This window comes from Salmo trutta, chromosome 14 (genome assembly GCF_901001165.1).
Source record: "Salmo trutta chromosome 14, fSalTru1.1, whole genome shotgun sequence".
Taxonomy (NCBI): Eukaryota; Metazoa; Chordata; class Actinopteri; order Salmoniformes; family Salmonidae; genus Salmo; species Salmo trutta.
Window position 1 is genome coordinate 50,037,987 of NC_042970.1, and position 16,981 is coordinate 50,054,967.

A 16,981-nucleotide genomic window follows, 5' to 3' on the forward strand; every position below is an offset into this window, starting at 1 on the left:
TGATTTATTACACATTTTGTTGTGTTAAAGCTTGACCTCAAAATTGATTAAACAGATTTTTGTTCTCACACATCTACCCACAATACCCCATAATGACAAAACATGTTAATTGAAAATTAAATACAGAAATATCTTATTTGCCTAGGTATTCACACCCCTGAGTCAATACTTTGTAAAAGCACCGTTGACTGGGATTACAGCTTTGAGTCATCTTGGGTATGTCTGTATCAGCTATGCACATCTGAATTTGGGGATTTTCTCCCATTCTTCCTTGCAGATTTTCTCAATCTCTGTTAACACTTAGAGCACAGGAATTCCATAAATACTAGAATGGCCATGATGGTCATTCTGACCCTTTGATATTTCAATTGTATAAATATTGTCACGTCCTGACCTGGGAGAGATGTTTTGTTTCTCTATTTTGGTTAGGTCAGGGTGTGACTTGCGTGGGCATTCGATATTTGTAGTTCTTTGTTCTATTCTATGTTTTCTATTTCTATGTTATGTTCTAGTTTTTGTATTTCTATGTTGGGTCTTGTTTGGGATGATCTCCAATTAGAGGCAGCTGGTCCTCGTTGTCTCTAATTGGAGATCATATTTAAGTAGGGGTTTTTCCCACCTGGGTTTGTGGGAGATTGTTTTTGAGTACGTGTTTGTTAACTCTGCGTCACGGTTTGTTGTTTTTGTTATTCAGTTTATTTATATGTATGGCATAGTTTCACAGTGTAAAAATAATGTGGAATGACACACATGCTGCACTTTGGTCCGCTCCTCCTTACGACAACCGTGACAAATATTCCATAATAAATATTAAATTGCTAAAATAATGCATTTATTATGATAAAATAGGTAATAAGAAACCTCAGAAAACCAAATGCATATTGTATTCAGTCAGAAAATGTATTGATTCATCCAGAAGCGCATAGACTGTAAATACTAAAATACTAAGATGATAGTGTACTTTCTGACTGTAAGACAACAGTTGCCTGGCAAGCTGGCACGACCAAACTACACCTAAACTATATTGAAACTAATTTCACACATATAATAATAATAATAATAGATGTGGCCTAAAGACAATGTTAAATTGACAGTAGTCTGATGGGTGACAATATTATAAATTGTCAAATAGAGAATGAAGAGACTGATTACCTGCACAGCGTGCATTGACAGTGTGTATTGACAAAGAAGCCAGGAGCTTACCAAATAGTACTTCTTCCATATCATCCTACAGAGATCCATGCAGTCCAGATGTTTTGATGCTATACCCTATCAGAAAGAGCAGGTTCCAGAGTTTCTAATGAAACTGTTTTTGCCAAACAACAGTACAAATTGAGGGGATGGTCTCTGTTTCAAAATCTAACTTAGCGGACATCAGGGCCTGTAATGTCTGCTAAATGAAAAAGTTGATTTCATTGGCATGATGCAGCCATAGATTGGCATGGTGCAGCGATAGCCTTGGCTACTAAGTGCAGATAAATACAACTCAGAACTTGCTATTCTGTTATTTGTATTACCTTCCTAAATGAAATATGAATGGATTTATTTGTGATTGTGTATATTAACACTAGAAAGGCAGCAAGAATCATAATGACAAAAATGTATTTAAGTGTTTAATTATTCTCCATTTTTAAAGTCATAGTCTTTGACTTTTCATAAATACATCTATATAATTCACTGTCCTTGTTAGAATCTTAATATCCCAAACAGAACTGGAGTTAGAACCAGTTTTAGGAGGGTATGTCATTTTTTTAAAAGGTTTTCCCCAAACTGTTACACTTCTTCTCTGATAGTTGAACGTGCCGTGCCTAGTTGATAATCACCCCGATAATTGCTTCTAATCTGAAAATAAACTATACAGAAACAAATGTTACACGCATAACAACATATGAAATAAATGAAGCATAGAATTATGGGTGAGAAAAGGGGAGACTGGGGGAGTTGATAAGTGAGGGGAAGCGAACGATGCATAATTATGTAATCACCAATTGTGAATGAAGAACAGGGCGTCCATTCTATTGTATTCATCTATTCTAATTAGCTATAATCTCAAAACGGTGTACCCTTTATCAGTCCCACAAATCCAAGCAGTCTTAAGGGGTCCACATGCTTCCCAGACTAAACAATTTGTGCATATACAGTATTATTACAACATTTTGTGACATTTTTGTTTGTTTTGGACTACTGACCAATCATTTTTGTGTGATTGGTCAGTAGGGATTATTCAGTAAAATCTTCGTTGTCATTCAACGAGAGATGACTCATTTTCATGCACATTTATTTATAACTACTGCATTGAATGCAAGGGAAGCCAGCGAGCATTTGACCTCCCTTGATAGAAAAAGTATAAAAAATATGTTGCAATCAAATGAAAGTGACAGAGATTTGTGGTGACTGTTAGGACAAGGTATAAAAGGTAAATGAGATCCAACTGTTGCGTGAAGACGCACACCATACCGTAAGCATGAGTGAGGCCACAAATAATGTGTCCAATAACTGACAATAATAGACCATTTCTGACCGCTTTCATATGGACACGTATGCATTATAATGCCATTATTGCACAATTCACAAGCACTCTTGGCGCCTATACTGATGTTTAGGCTACTGATATTTTCGGATATTTTCATCATTGACTGAGTGTCTTGCGGTTTGGGTATTTTTATTTGTTGTCATTATAAAAATAAGCTTTTACTGTGTTTCAATGCACATGCTTTTTGTTTCATAGTTCTAACAAAGGCACTTAATCACTTAAAATTCGGTGTTTTATATATAACATAAATGAATGAAAATGGTATTATGTTCGTTCAAATATTTGCATTTCGTATTCTAATATTACCTAACACCTTCATAAACACATCCAAATGACATTGGCATTAAGGGGGGTCCAATGAGACCGTTCTAGATAATTTGATTAATTAGACTGGTGGCTATCAGTACTTCTCGAGGCCTGGATATTCTACTGTTAAATATGCACACATAGCGCTATGAGGATGAAATACTCCGAACGGTTTTGTATTTTATGATATTTGTCTGAAAGTACTGCTAGAGTGCAAAATACACATATTTAGGAAAAGTCAGGGACAGGTGGGTTATAGGTTTTTTATTGAAATTAAGTTATGGAAATTACAAAATTGAAAACTGGCAGATTGACGTTCTGGATGGTTCTAGTGTTAAATCAGATGAGGAGCAGGGGTCAACAGCATTTTTCTAGTCTTTCTACAGATTTTCAACAGGATTCAAGTCTGGACTTTCACCTTCTTGTTCTGAAGCCATTTCAGAAATGCTTTGGCTGTATGCTTGGGGTCATTGTCCTGTTGGAACGTAAATCTTTGCCCCAGTCTAAGGTTGTTTGCACTCTCATCATTGATTCTCATCAAGGACCTTTTGGCTTTGTTTTTCATGCTTAGTCTTTCATGTGCTTTTTTGCAAACTCCAGGTGTGCGGTCATGTGCCTTTTTCTCAGGAGTGGCTTCCATCTGGCCACTTTCCCATGAAGCCCAGATTGGTGAAATTCTGTAGAGACTGTTGTCCTTCTGGCAGGTTCTCCCATCTCACCCAAAGAACTCTGTAGTTCTGTCGGAGTGGTTGTTGGGTTCTTGGTCACCTCCGTGACCACGGTCCTTCATGTCCTGTTGCTCAGTTTGGTCGGACGACCAGCTCTAGGCAGAGGCTGGGTAGTTCCATATTATTTCCATTTCCCAATGATGGAGACCACTGTGTTCATGAAAACCTTCAACACTCAGAAATTGTTTTTATACCCCCAGATATATGCCTCATCATAATTCTCTGAGAACTACAAACAGTTTCTTGGACTTCATGGTATATTCTGCTCTGACACGCACTGTCAACTGTGGGGCCTTATATAGACAGCTGTGTTCTAAATCAAGTCCAAACAATTTAATTGGCCACAAGTGGGCTCCAATTGAAGTTCTAGTGGCATCTCAAGGACGATCAAAATAAATTAGATGAGAGATGAGATATTTCTGTTTTTCATTTTCAATAAATTTGCCAACATTTATAAAAACATGTTTTCAGTTTGTCATTATGGGCTATTGTGTGTAGATGGTTGATATAATTATTATTTTTATTCATTTCGAATTCAGGCAGTAACACAATAAATTGTGGAATTACTTAAAAATCATACAATGTGATTTTCTGGATTTGTGTTTTAGATTCCGTCTCTCACAGTTGAAGTGTACCTATGATAAAAATGACAGACCTCTACATGCTTTGTAAGTAGGAAAACCTGCAAAATCGGCAGTGTATCAAATACTTGTTCTCCCCACTGTATGTGTTAGGGACTAGGTTGCCACGGAACTCAGTCAGCTGACCAGGGCCAGCCAATCACAGGCTCTACCTGCTTGTCCTTCAGTTGTTTCCAGGAGGGCAGGTTGAGAAGGTCTCTGTAAACTCCTGTCCTTCATTACAACTCATCACTGGACCTCCACAATTGTGTTAGTGCGTCACTGAACATGTAAGTGGACTTTTTTAGGGGTTTGTGTGTATTTGATCTGTATACATGTTATATAACGCTGTTGCTATTTTAGGATATGCTTCCTTAATATGTGTATATTTCAGGACAGCCTCCTTCTGTAATCCCATGTTACATACTTCATACAGTCTCCCCTTTAGCATAGTTCTGTGTACCTTTTATGTTCAGCCTTGAGAGAAAATCATTCCCCATTGTTTTGTATGTGCCAAGATAGCTGCCAGTCATGTCAGAGACATCATCATGGCCCGGTCACTTCTTGATATGGTCAAAGCCACATCCAACATGGCTGTTAGCATCCTAGCCTTTATAGCTTCAAACACGGACGCTAACTTGCCCTTACTGTCCATACTACCCTGTGCTATTACCTATAGCCTTAAGCGTACTAGCCCTTGGCCTGTTAGCCTATCATGCTAGCTCCCCCTGTGCATATTGTATACTATGCTAGTCACTAATTACATCCTGGTTTATACTGCGTATGCTAATCTAGCCATTACTACAGTATGCAATCATTTGTGCTATGTATCCTGTTTGTCTGCATTACTGCTCTGTAGCAGTTTAGCCTACTAGGCCCTGTGTATTACTGTATACATCACTGCTATTGCTACTGTATAGCCAATATTACCTCAAACCAAACAGACACACACAGCAAACAGGAATAGAGAAGGGAACTAGTGATAGTTTCTAGTGGTTTTCTGTAGGATGGAAGGAACAGGGGATATATATTACAACAGTGTGATGGCAGTGTTGTCAATACAGTAGTAATAGCAGTGATGCAATATATACAAAGCAGCAATGGCATAGCAATGGGCTAGCACACAATAGTAATTGCTATAGTAGCATCAGTGGTGCTAGCATGATAATATTATTGGCTGGTAGTAAATATACAGTAATACACAGGGCCTAGTAGGCTAAACTCCTACAGAGCAGTAATGCAGGCGAACAGGCTACATAGCACAAATGATAGCATACTGTAGTAAAGGCTAGAATAGCATAGGCAGTATAAACCAGGATGCAATTAGTGGCTAGCATATTGTACAATATGTACAGGGGGAGCAAGTAGACCAAGGGCTAGTAGGCCTAAGGCTATAGATAATAGCACACAACAGTATGGACAGTAAGGGCAAGTTAGCATCAGTGTTGGCGGCTATAAAGGCTAGGATGCCAACAAGCAGCCTTATTGGATGTGGCTATGACAATATCAGGAAGTGACCGGGCAGTGATGTCACTGGTCGGCCATTTTTATGTGAGGATATACAATGACATGACTGGCAGCCATCTTGGCCCATAAAAAAGGATGGGGAGAGATTTTCCCTCTTGGCTGAACATAAAAGTACACAGAACTATGCTAAAGGACAGACTGTGTGAAGTATTCTTATTTACAATGACAGCCTACCCCGGCCAAACCCAGACGACGCTGGGCCAATTGTGCGCCGCCCTATGGGACTCCCAATCACAGCCGGATGTGAAACAGCCTGGATTTGAACCAGGGTCTGTAGTGACACCTCTTGCACTGAGATGCAGTGCCTTAGACCTCTGCTCCACTCAGGAACATGTATACAGATCAAATACACACAAACCCCTAACAAAGTCCACTTACCTGTTCAGTGATGCACTAACACACGGTTGGGGAAGTCCAAGGAAGGCTTGTCTGTTCAGGAAAGGTCCAGTGAAAACTGTAAACTCCTGTCATGAAGGACAGGAGTTTACAGAGACCTCAACCTGCCTTCCTTTAAACAACTAAAGCACAAGCAGGAATGAGGGTCTGTTACCCCTAGCAGGTAGAGCCTGTGATTGGCTGGCCCTGGTCAGCTGACTGAGTATACTGGCAAACTGGTCCCTAACACATATGTGTGAAGTGCCCTATTCCACTGAATGATAGGGTCAGACTGAGGCGGGGGATGGTAGCCAACCTCAGCAGTAAAAGGCTTCAAAGTTTGTGTCTCTTCCAGGGCCAGAGAGAGGGTTTTTAACACACACACACACACACACATACACACACACACACACACACACACACACACACACACACACAATCACCAATGAGAAAAGTGGACAGCTGACAGGACACATTGAAATCTCACGGCATGATACATTCGGAGTGCGATGACACAGCGTTGTGCATTTTTACCTTCCCTCTCCTTGACGTCAAGGAGAGGTTCTGTTGCATAACGACAGTTTGATTCCCTCTGCCCAATCAGGAAACAGAGTGACTGTTATCTCCAGACCACGATAGACCAGATGTGACCTGACATCCTCATAGAATGTCATCAGGTCTCTCAACTACGCTCATTGAAATGTCGGCCCAACTGTGCCGACATTATAGACAATGTCAGCTATCACATTTTTAATCCATCAAATGATCTCAGTGAGACTGTCGACAATGACAACAAGTACGAATATGGTGATGTTGAGGTAAATCAAATCCTCTTAACAGAATTTGTTCTTAACTGACCTGCCTAGTTAAATAAAGGTTAAATAAAACTTTTTAGAACACTTTCAATTCATTCCAGGTGTAAGAACACAAGAGAAGTGAATGCATCATTTATTGTTACTGTAACAACAGAGTCATCTTAAGTAATTGTATCTACAGTTGAAGTCGGAAGTTTTCATACACTTAGGTTGGAGTCATTAAAACTCGTTTTTCAACCACTCCACAAATTTCTTGTTAACAAACTATAGTTTTGGCAAGTCGGTTAGGACATCTACTTTGTGCATGACACAAGTAATTTTTCGACCATCCGCCCAAGGGTAGAGCGGCGGGTGAGCGCCTCTACCATCTGAGGCAGGAGACGAGGAGCGCCCAGGAGTTCGCCCTGGAGTTTAGGACCCTGGCTGCCGTCGCGGGATAGAACAACAGGGCCCTGATCGACCATTATCGTTGCAGTCTGCGCGAGTACGCCCATCGGGAGCTGGCCTACAAAGACACCACCCTCACATTTGACCAGCTGGTGGACCTGTCCATCTGGCTGGACAACCTGCAGGCTACTCGCGGACGTTCAGATCGGGGTCTAGTGGTTCCATCCTCCCGCACCCCCTCTCCAATACCCATGGAGCTGGGAGGGGCGGTGCGCAGGGAGACAGGAGGGGGTCCCCACTCGTGCACCATCTGTGGCCGCAGAGGTCACACTGCCGGTCGGTGCCGGGTTGGTTCCTCTGGGAATCGAGGCAGCAGGCAGGGCGCTCTGGTGTTACCCCAGGTGAGCCAGCACCATTCTCACCCAGAGCCCTCTGTTGTACATATGTTTGTGTCTGCTACGTTCCCTGAATTTTCCCCGCATTCCCAGCATAAGGCCCTCGTCGATTCAGGTGCGGCTGGGAATTTTATTGATAGTGCTTTAGTCTATAGTTTAGGGATCCCTATTGTTCCTGTGGATGTGCCCTTTCCTGTTCACGCCTTAGATAGTCGACCATTAGGGTCAGGGTTAATTAGGGAGGTCACCGCGCCATTGGGCATGGTGACGCAGGGGGGTCATACAGAGAGAATTAGTCTCTTCCTTATTGACTCCTGCGTTTCCCATGGTGCTGGGCCTACCCTGGTTAGCTTGTCATAACCCCACTGTTTCTTGGCCACAGAGTGCTCTCACGGGGTGGTCGCGAGAGTGCTCAGGTAGGTGTTTAGGGGTTTCTGTTGGTGCTACTACGGTGGAAAGTCCAGACCAGGTCTCCACTGTGCGCATTCTCCCTGAATATGCCGATTTGGCTCTCGCCTTCTCCAAAAACAAGGCGACTCAATTACCACCTCATCGACGGGGCGATTGTGCGATAGATCTCCTGGTACACGCCTCACTTCCCAGGAGTCACTTGTATCCCCTCTCACAGGCGGAAACGGAGGCTATGGAAACACATGTCTCCGAATCCCTGCGTCAGGGATACATTCGGTTCTCCACTTCACCCGCCTCCTCGAGTTTCTTTTTTGTGAACAAGAAGGAGGGAGGTCTACGCCCGTGTATTGACTATCAGGGTCTGAATCAGATCACTGTGAGGTATAGCTACCTGCCACCGCTCATAGCCACAGCGATAGAGTTAATGCACGGGGTTTGCTTCTTCACTAAACTAGATCTCAGGAGCGCTTACAACCTGTTGCGTATCCGAGAGGGAGATGAGTGGAAGACGGATTTCAGTACCACCTCTGGGCACTATGAGTACCTCGTCATGCTGTACGGGTTGATGAATGCACCATCAGTCTTCCAAGCCTTTGTAGACAAGGTTTTCAGGGACCTGCATGGGCAGGGTGAAGTGGTGTACATTGATGACATTTTGATATACTCCGCTACACGCGCTGAGCATGTGTCCCTGGTGCGCAGAGTGCTTGGTCGCCTGTTGGAGCATGACCTGTACATCAAGGCTGAGAAATGCCTGTTCTTCCAACAGTCCGTCTCTTTTCTAGGCTATCGCATTTCCACCTCAGGGGTGGAGATGGAGAGTAACTGCATTGCAGCCGTGCATAATTGGCTGACTCCCACCACAGTAAAGGAGGTGCAGCGGTTCTTAGGGTTTGCCAACTACTACCGGAGGTTTATCCGGGGTATTGGTCAGGTGGCGGCTCCCATTACCTCACTGCTGAAGGGGGGCCCGGTACGCTTGCAGTGGTCAGCTGAGACGGACAGGGCTTTTAGTCACCTGAGGGCTCTGTTAACCTCGGCTCCCGTGTTGGCCCATCCGGATCCCTCTTTGGCATTCATAGTTGAGGTGGATGCATCCGAGGCTGGGAAAGGAGCGGTGCTCTCTCAGCGCTCGGGTACGCCACCTAAGCTCCGCCCCTGTGCCTTCTTCTCGAAGAAGCTCAGCCCGGCAGAGCGAAACTATGATGTGGGGGACCGGGAGCTATTGGCTGTCATCAAGGCCTTGAAGGCGTGGAGACATTGGCTTGAGGGGGCTAAACACCCTTTTCTCATCTGGACTGACCACCGCAATCTGGAGTACATCCGGGCGGTGAGGAGACTGAACCCTCGCCAGGCAAGGTGGGTCATGTTTTTCACCCGTTTTGTGTTTACCCTTTCCTACCGACCAGGCTCCCAGAACGTTAAGGCAGACGCATTGTCCCGGCTCTATGACACAGAGGAGCGGCCCATGGATCCCACTCCCATACTCCCGGCCTCTTGCCTTGTGGCACTGGTAGTGTGGGAGCTGGACGCGGACATCGAGCAGGCGTTGCGTACAGAGACCGCTCCCCTTCAGTGTCCGGCTGGGCGTCTGTACGTTCCGTCTGCTGTCCGCGACCAGCTGATCTATTGGGCCCATACGTCACCCTCCTCTGGTCATCCTGGTATCGGTCGGACAGTGCGCTGTCTTGGTGGGAAGTACTGGTGGCCCACTTTAGCTAAGGACTTGAGGGTTTATGTTTCCTCCTGCTCGGTGTGTGCCCAGTGCAAGGCTCCTAGACACCTGCCCAGAGGTAAGTTACAACCCTTACCCATTCCACAACGGCCATGGTCGCACCTGTCGGTGGAATTCCTGACTGATCTTCCTCCTTCACAGGGTAACACCACGATCCTGGTCGTTGTGGATCGTTTTTCTAAGTCCTGTGGAGCTCTTCCCGTTGCCTGTCTCCCTAGGGCCCTACAGACTGCAGAGGCTCTATTTACACACGTCTTCCGGCACTATGGGGTGCCTGAGGATATAGTGTCTGATCGGGGTCCCCAGTACACGTCGAGGGTCTGGAAGGCGTTCATGGAACGTCTGGGGGTCTCGATCAGCCTTACCTCAGGTTTTCACCCTGAGATTAACGGGCTGGGCTTGAGAGACTTAATCAGGATGTGGGTAGGTTTCTGAGGTCTTATTGCCAGGACCGGCCGGGGGAGTGGGCAGCATTCATGCCCTGGGCAGAGATGGCCCAGAACTCGCTCCGCCACTCCTTCACTAACCTTTCTCCCTTCCAGTGTGTATTGGGGTATCATCCGGTTCTGGCTCCTTGGCATCAGAGTCAGACCGAGGCTCCTGCGGTGGACGAGTGGTTCCGGCGCGTGGAGGAAACATGGGAGGCCACCCATGTCCACCTTCAGCTCGCCGTACTGCGCCAGAAAGTGGGTGCAGACCATCACCGCAGTGAGGCCCTGGTGTTTGCCCCGGGGGACCCGGTCCGGCTCTCGACCCAAAACCTGCCCCTCTGCCTGCCCTGTCGGAAGCAGGGTCCGTGGTTTGTGGGGCCATTTAAAGTCCTGAGGAGAGTGAACGAGGTTACAGGTTACAGGTTCCCCCCGATTACCGCATTAACCTCTCGTTCCATGTGTCTCTCCTCAGGCTGGTGGTGGCTGGCCCGCTCCAGGAGTCTGAGGTACGGGAGGTTCCTCCACCCCCTCTGGACATCAAGGGGGCCCCTGGTTACTCCGTTCGTTCCATACTGGATTCGAGACATCGGGCGAGGGGCCTTCAGTACCTCGGGGACTGGGAGGGGTATGGTCCGGAAGAAAGATGCTGGGTTCCGGTGGAGGACGTGTTGGATCCTTCTATGCTGCGAGATTTCCACCGTCTCCATCCGGATCGCCCTGTGCCTCTCCCTCCGGGTCATCCCCGAGGTCGGTGCCGACGCGCTGCTGGAGCTGCGTGTCAGAGGGGGGGGTACTGTCACGACTTCTGCTGAAGTCAGTCCCTCTCCTTGTTCGGGCGGTGTTCGGTAGTCGACGTCACCGACCTTCTAGCCATCACTGATCCATTTTTCATTTTCCATTGGTTTTGTCTTGTCTTCCTTCACACCTGGTTCCAATCCCATCAATTACATGTTGTGTATTTACCCTCTGTTTCCCCTCATGTCCTTGTCGGAGATTGTTTTATTGTATGTGATTGTGCTAGCATGTGTTGGTGTGCGACAGGTTTTGTACCCACTTTGTTATTTTTGTATATTTTGGTTTTTGGAGTTTGGTCAGCACTTATTAAACAACGTTTTTACCAAGTTTGTTCTCCTGCGCCTGACTTCCCTGCCACCAACACGCACCCATTACAATAACTCACTGTATCACAATTCCAGTGGGTCAGAAGTTTACATACACTAAGTTGACTGTGCCTTTAAACAGCTTGACAAATTCCAGAAAATGATGTCATGGCTTTAGAAGCTTTAGAGGCTAACTGACATCATTTGAATCAATTGGAGGTGTACCTGTGGATGTATTTTAAGGCCCACCTTCAAACTCTGTGCCTTTGCTTGACATCATGGAATAATCAAAATAAATCAGCCAAGACCTCAGAAAACAATTGTAGACCTCCACAAGTCTGGTTCATCCTTGGGAGCAATTTCCAAATGCCTGAAGGTACCACGTTCATCTGTACAAACAATAGTACGCAAGTATAAACACCATGGGACCACGCAGCCGTCATACCGTTCAGGAAGGAGACGCGTTCTGTCTCCTAGAGATGAATATGCTTTGCTGCGAAAAGTGCAAATCAATCCCAGAACAATAGCAAAGAACCTTGTGAAGATGCTGGAGGAAACAGGTCCAAAGTATCTCTATCCACAGTAAAACGAGTCCTATATCGACATAACCTGAAAAGCCGCTCAGCAAGGAAGAAGCCACTGCTCCAAAACCGCCACAAAATAGCCAGACTACGGTTTGCAATGGCACATGGGGACAAAGACCGTACTATTTGGAGAAATGTCCTCTGGTTTGATGAAACAAAAATAGAACTGTTTGGCCATAATGACCATCGTTATGTTTGGAGAAAAAAGAGGGAGGTTTGCAATCTGAAGAACACCATCCCAACCCTTGACACATGGGGGTGGCAGCATCATGTTGTGGAGGTGCTTTGCTGCAGGAGGGACTGGTGCACTTCACAAAATAGGAGGACACTCATGACAATAGTACGCAAGTATAAACACCATGGGACCACTCATGACGAGGAAAATTATGTGGATATAGAAGCAACATCGCGAGACATCAGTCAGGAAGTTAAAGCTTTGTCGCAAATGGGTCTTCCAAATGGACAATGATACTTCCAAAGTTGTGGCAAAATGGCTTAAGGACAACAAAGTCAATGTATTGGAGTGGCCATAACAAAGCCCTGACCTCAATCCCATAGAAAATGTGTGGGCAGAACTGAAAAAGTGTGTGCGAGCAAGGAGGCCTATAAACCTGACTCAGTTACACCAGCTCTGTCAGGAGGAATGGGCCAAAATTCACCCAACTTATTGTGGGAAGCTACCTAAAAGGTTTGACCCAAGTTAAACAATTTAAAGGCAATGCTACCAAATACTAATTGAGTGTATGTAAACTTCTGACCCACTAGGAATGTGATGAAAGAAATAAAAGCTGAAATTAATCATTCTCTTTTCCTTTTTTCTGACATTTCACATTCTTTAAATAAAGTGGTGATCCTAACTGACCTAAGACAAGGACTTCTTACTATGATTAAATGTCAGGAATTTTGAAAAACTGGGTTTAAATGTATTTGGCTATGGTGTATGTAAACTTCCGACTTCAACTGTAGATGTTGGCTCTAAAGACATGTTGGTGTAACTGCCCACTGGTCAAAAACTGGTTGAATCAACATTGTTTCCACGTCATTTCAACCAAAACAATCCTTGCGGTGATGTTGAATCAAAGTGGAAAACTGATTGGATTTGCGCAAAGTAATCAACGTAAGGCCATTTCATATTTTTTTCCACTTAACTTTTAACCTATATCCAATTACATGGTGACATTTGTTGTTGATTTCATGTTGAATTCATGTTAGTTGACAACTCAACCAAATATAAATCCAAACTAGACGTTAAACTGACATCTGTGCCCAGTGGGTGATGACTAATGATTTCTCCAATTGGCCTTGACCGACATTGACATGTTGAAATTAAGTGTCCCGCCCACAGCAGACAAAAGATACCAGAGGATGTTGAATGTCTGCTATCTCTCTCTTTCTCTCATCCCTCTCTCTCCGTCTCTCTCTTTTTGTCTCTCTCGTCTGCTCTCAGACCTCTCCTACGCAGATTTGTAACCTCTCCTCTTTTGCAATTGTCTGTCTGCTGAGAGAACTCTGTCTGCTCATTCTATTTTCTACCCATGTTTTTCAGGCTGGCTACTCATTCACGATTGCCAAAGGAGGCCATTTTCACTCCTCCTAAAACCACAATGGGGGAGAAAGTTTCAACAGACAGCCTCTGTAAATAGTGCCTAGTGAGACTTGCTGGTACCAGCTCGAAGCAGTGAGGGTTTTCAGCAAACTGTGTTCTAGTTATGCCAATTGATTTTTTTTAATATATGCAAACATGTACCATTATTACAATAAACTACATGCTTTTGGGGTTTAACTATGGTTAGAGATGTCACCCAGCCAATAGGAATAAACTGCATTTTATTGGAAAAAATATCAACAACTCATTATTTTCAACTCATACATTCAACATTTTGCATAATGTAAAAAGTGCATAAACTACACTGTAACAGGTCAGTGGCTTCTTCAATGCGTGTGAGCTGAAAAGTAACCCAAAGGGTTTCCATGCAACACAGAATAAACATACTTATTCAACCATGTGACTATCAACTTTTACACATGATTTGATTAGTCAACTGCTGACTTAGCATACCTTGCAGATGTTTTTGCTGGTTTGGGCTTTAATTAGCAATTCTCCCAGGGGGGAAAAGACACTGTTGGTCTTATTCGGACTGCCTGAGTACTAACACCCAATTAATCATGTGTTTCCACACTCCCAGTCCATATCATTACACAATCTGACCATGAGACAGAGAGTTAGAGAGAGAAAGAACGAGAGAGAGAGAGAGAGAGAGAGAGAGAGAGAGAGAGAGAGAGAGAGAGAGAGAGAGAGAGAGAGAGAGAGAGAGAGAGAGAGAGAGAGAGAGAGAGAGAGAGAGAGAGAGAGAGAGAGAGAGAGAGAGAGAGAGAGAGAGAGAGAGAGAGAGAGAGAGAAGGGGGTGCTTCTGGCTTCCATCTCTCCTTACAGGTCAACTCTCTGACATAGTGCATGGGGAGGAAGTTTTACAATGGCACATACTCTGGTAATGGCCTACAGATGTGTTCGAAGAGTTTAGCTCTCCAAAAAGGATATCCTGATGGACCGCTTGGTGTACCTGCCAAACCCTCACAGAGACAGCACAAAACAAAATAGCAGAGAGACTGAAGGCCCCATATGAGAACATTATCCATGTATAAGCCCAGTCTTCCTGACGCTAGAACACAATAAAGAATGTTCTAGAGAATTAATTTAGACACAAGGCTACATAGCAGTAATTACAGAGGATATGGTTTGATTTAGAACAGATTACATATCCAAAGGGTAAATCATGATTGCATGAGCAATTTCGTGAGGGATAATATTTAGTATATGATAAAGAACAGGGGCAGTTTCAGACAACCATAGTGTCATACTGCCACATTTTTTAACAGACAACACCATAGATACTGTGAATGAGAAACTCTTTTCGCTCATTTGATATTTTAATACTCATGATATAGCTTTCGTGAGCTACCATTTCTTTGCTTTATGACCATGGTTCAAAGGGTTCTCGGATCTCCATGACAAGCAGCAAAAAAAGTAAATTAAATGTTAACACAGAGTCCTCCTGGACAGAGAAAATAGGTATGAGTGCATCAGTTAATATTTAACAGTTAATTAATATGTTGGCACATGGCCAACTGTCAGTAGTCTTGGACTTGAAGACAACAACACAGAGCAAAATAATGGGGACATAGAACATGAAGCTCCCTCTATTGTGTCCTCACTCCTACTGTGAAACACCAATGACCTGGGTATATTCTGTGAGGTGAAACATTAAGAACGTTGTGGACATGTAATTAATAGAGATGATAGAACTCCCTGTTCCACATTAACTGTTTGTTCTTTCTAAACACATTTCTATCTGAACATTCTTCAGTGTTGCACCCTTCTGAACAGGACCCAAGTTTCTATGAGAGGTCAAAATGATAGTCTTTGTGCACAATATGACAGCTGTGCATTTGAATAAACAGATGTTTGTTTCTTTTTTTCCAGACAGCAAACATTGTTTTGTTGAATGTGAGTAATCATTCTTGGAGCATGTGATACTGCAACCTTAGCCTGGCCTTATCATCATTTTACATTTGGTGTTAGATGTGGGATCCAGTTGAAAATCACAGTTGTTGCAACCATTCCATTAATGTGACATTCATTTATTGCTTGGCTGTAAATTGAATATGCAAATGGTATTGTGTGTGGTGGTTGGCTGATTTCCACTAATGGAGAGGGAGGTGCCTAAAAGAGGGCATGTGATTTTGTGTCAGAGCCACCCTTTGTTGCATATTTTCCTCCCAAACAGGAAATGGCAACACCTGGATGTATTGTCTATCTAATTCAAGGGAAAAGTTCCTATTCTGTGGGTACAACCAAACTAAAAGTGGCTAATGCATGTCTCAGTCACTCCATTAGCTATTTTTACTACTGATATAGATTTCACCCTACTCTTGACCTCTTCCTTTTATTTTTTTCCCCTCTTCTCCCAATTTCAATTATGATCTTGTCTCATCGCTACAACTCCCCAACAGGCTCGGGAGAGGCGAAGGTCAAGTCATGCGTCCTCCAAAACATGACCAGGTAAACCAAGCTCCTTAACACCCGCCAACTTAACCCAGAAGCACCAATGTGTCGGAGGAAACACCGTTCAACTGACAATTGAAGTCAGCCTGCAGGCGCCTGGCCTGTCACAAGAAGTCGCTAGAGCACGATGAGCCGAGTAAAGCCCCCCCGGCCAAACCCTCCCCTAACCCGGACGATGATGAGCCAATTGTGAGCCGCCATATAGGACTCCCTGTCACGGCCAGTTGTGACACAGACTGGGATCAAACCTGGGTCTGTAGTGATTCCTCAAGCACTGCGATGCAGTGCCTTAGACCGCTGCGCCACTCGGGAGGCCCCTCTTGAGCTCTTTCAATACAAAACGAATCAACTAGATCAATGTCCTTTGGCTGTGCCTAGTGAGCTGATTTCAGACAGAAAGCGCTTGATGTTTGTCATGCACGGCTAACCTTGAGGTTGTCTGAACACCATCAAGTCAATGGGAACACTGATACTGCACGGGTACATATGTCTTCCTGTATACATTGCCAGATGTTTGCGAGTGTACACAATGTTTTCAAAATGAAATGAGGTCACAAAAACTTTGGTGTCCTTTGACTGAGATAATATACCTCATACAATATTTATTGCACTGCACTTTTAAGTCATTGTCTTTCATGTTTCTTGTCTATTTATTGTCTCTGTGACTGTTTGTTGTATGTGTCTGAATCAATTACTGAAGCTAGTAATTGCCCAAAGGGGATAAAGTTGTTTCATTTGAACTGAGAATAACTACTGTTGGTTTTTCCCCAGACTGAGGCTGTTGTCGTAGGAAGGAGCAGACCAAAGTGCAGCGTGTGTGTCGTTCCACATTTTATTTTCACTGTGAAACTATGCAATACATAAAGCAAACTGAATAACAAAACAACAAACCGTGCCGCATAGGTGAAACATACACTACCTCAAAGACAATCTCCCACAAACCCAGGTGGGAAAAACCCCTACTTAAGTAT

At 44.1% G+C, this 16,981-nt stretch overlaps 1 long non-coding RNA gene across 1 annotated transcript in view; it reads right to left on the reverse strand.

Moving 5' to 3' along the window:
* The window catches only part of LOC115208325 (uncharacterized), a 45,838-nt gene that overhangs the window by 27,801 nt on the left and 1,056 nt on the right, over positions 1-16,981 (reverse strand). The window lies entirely within an intron of this gene.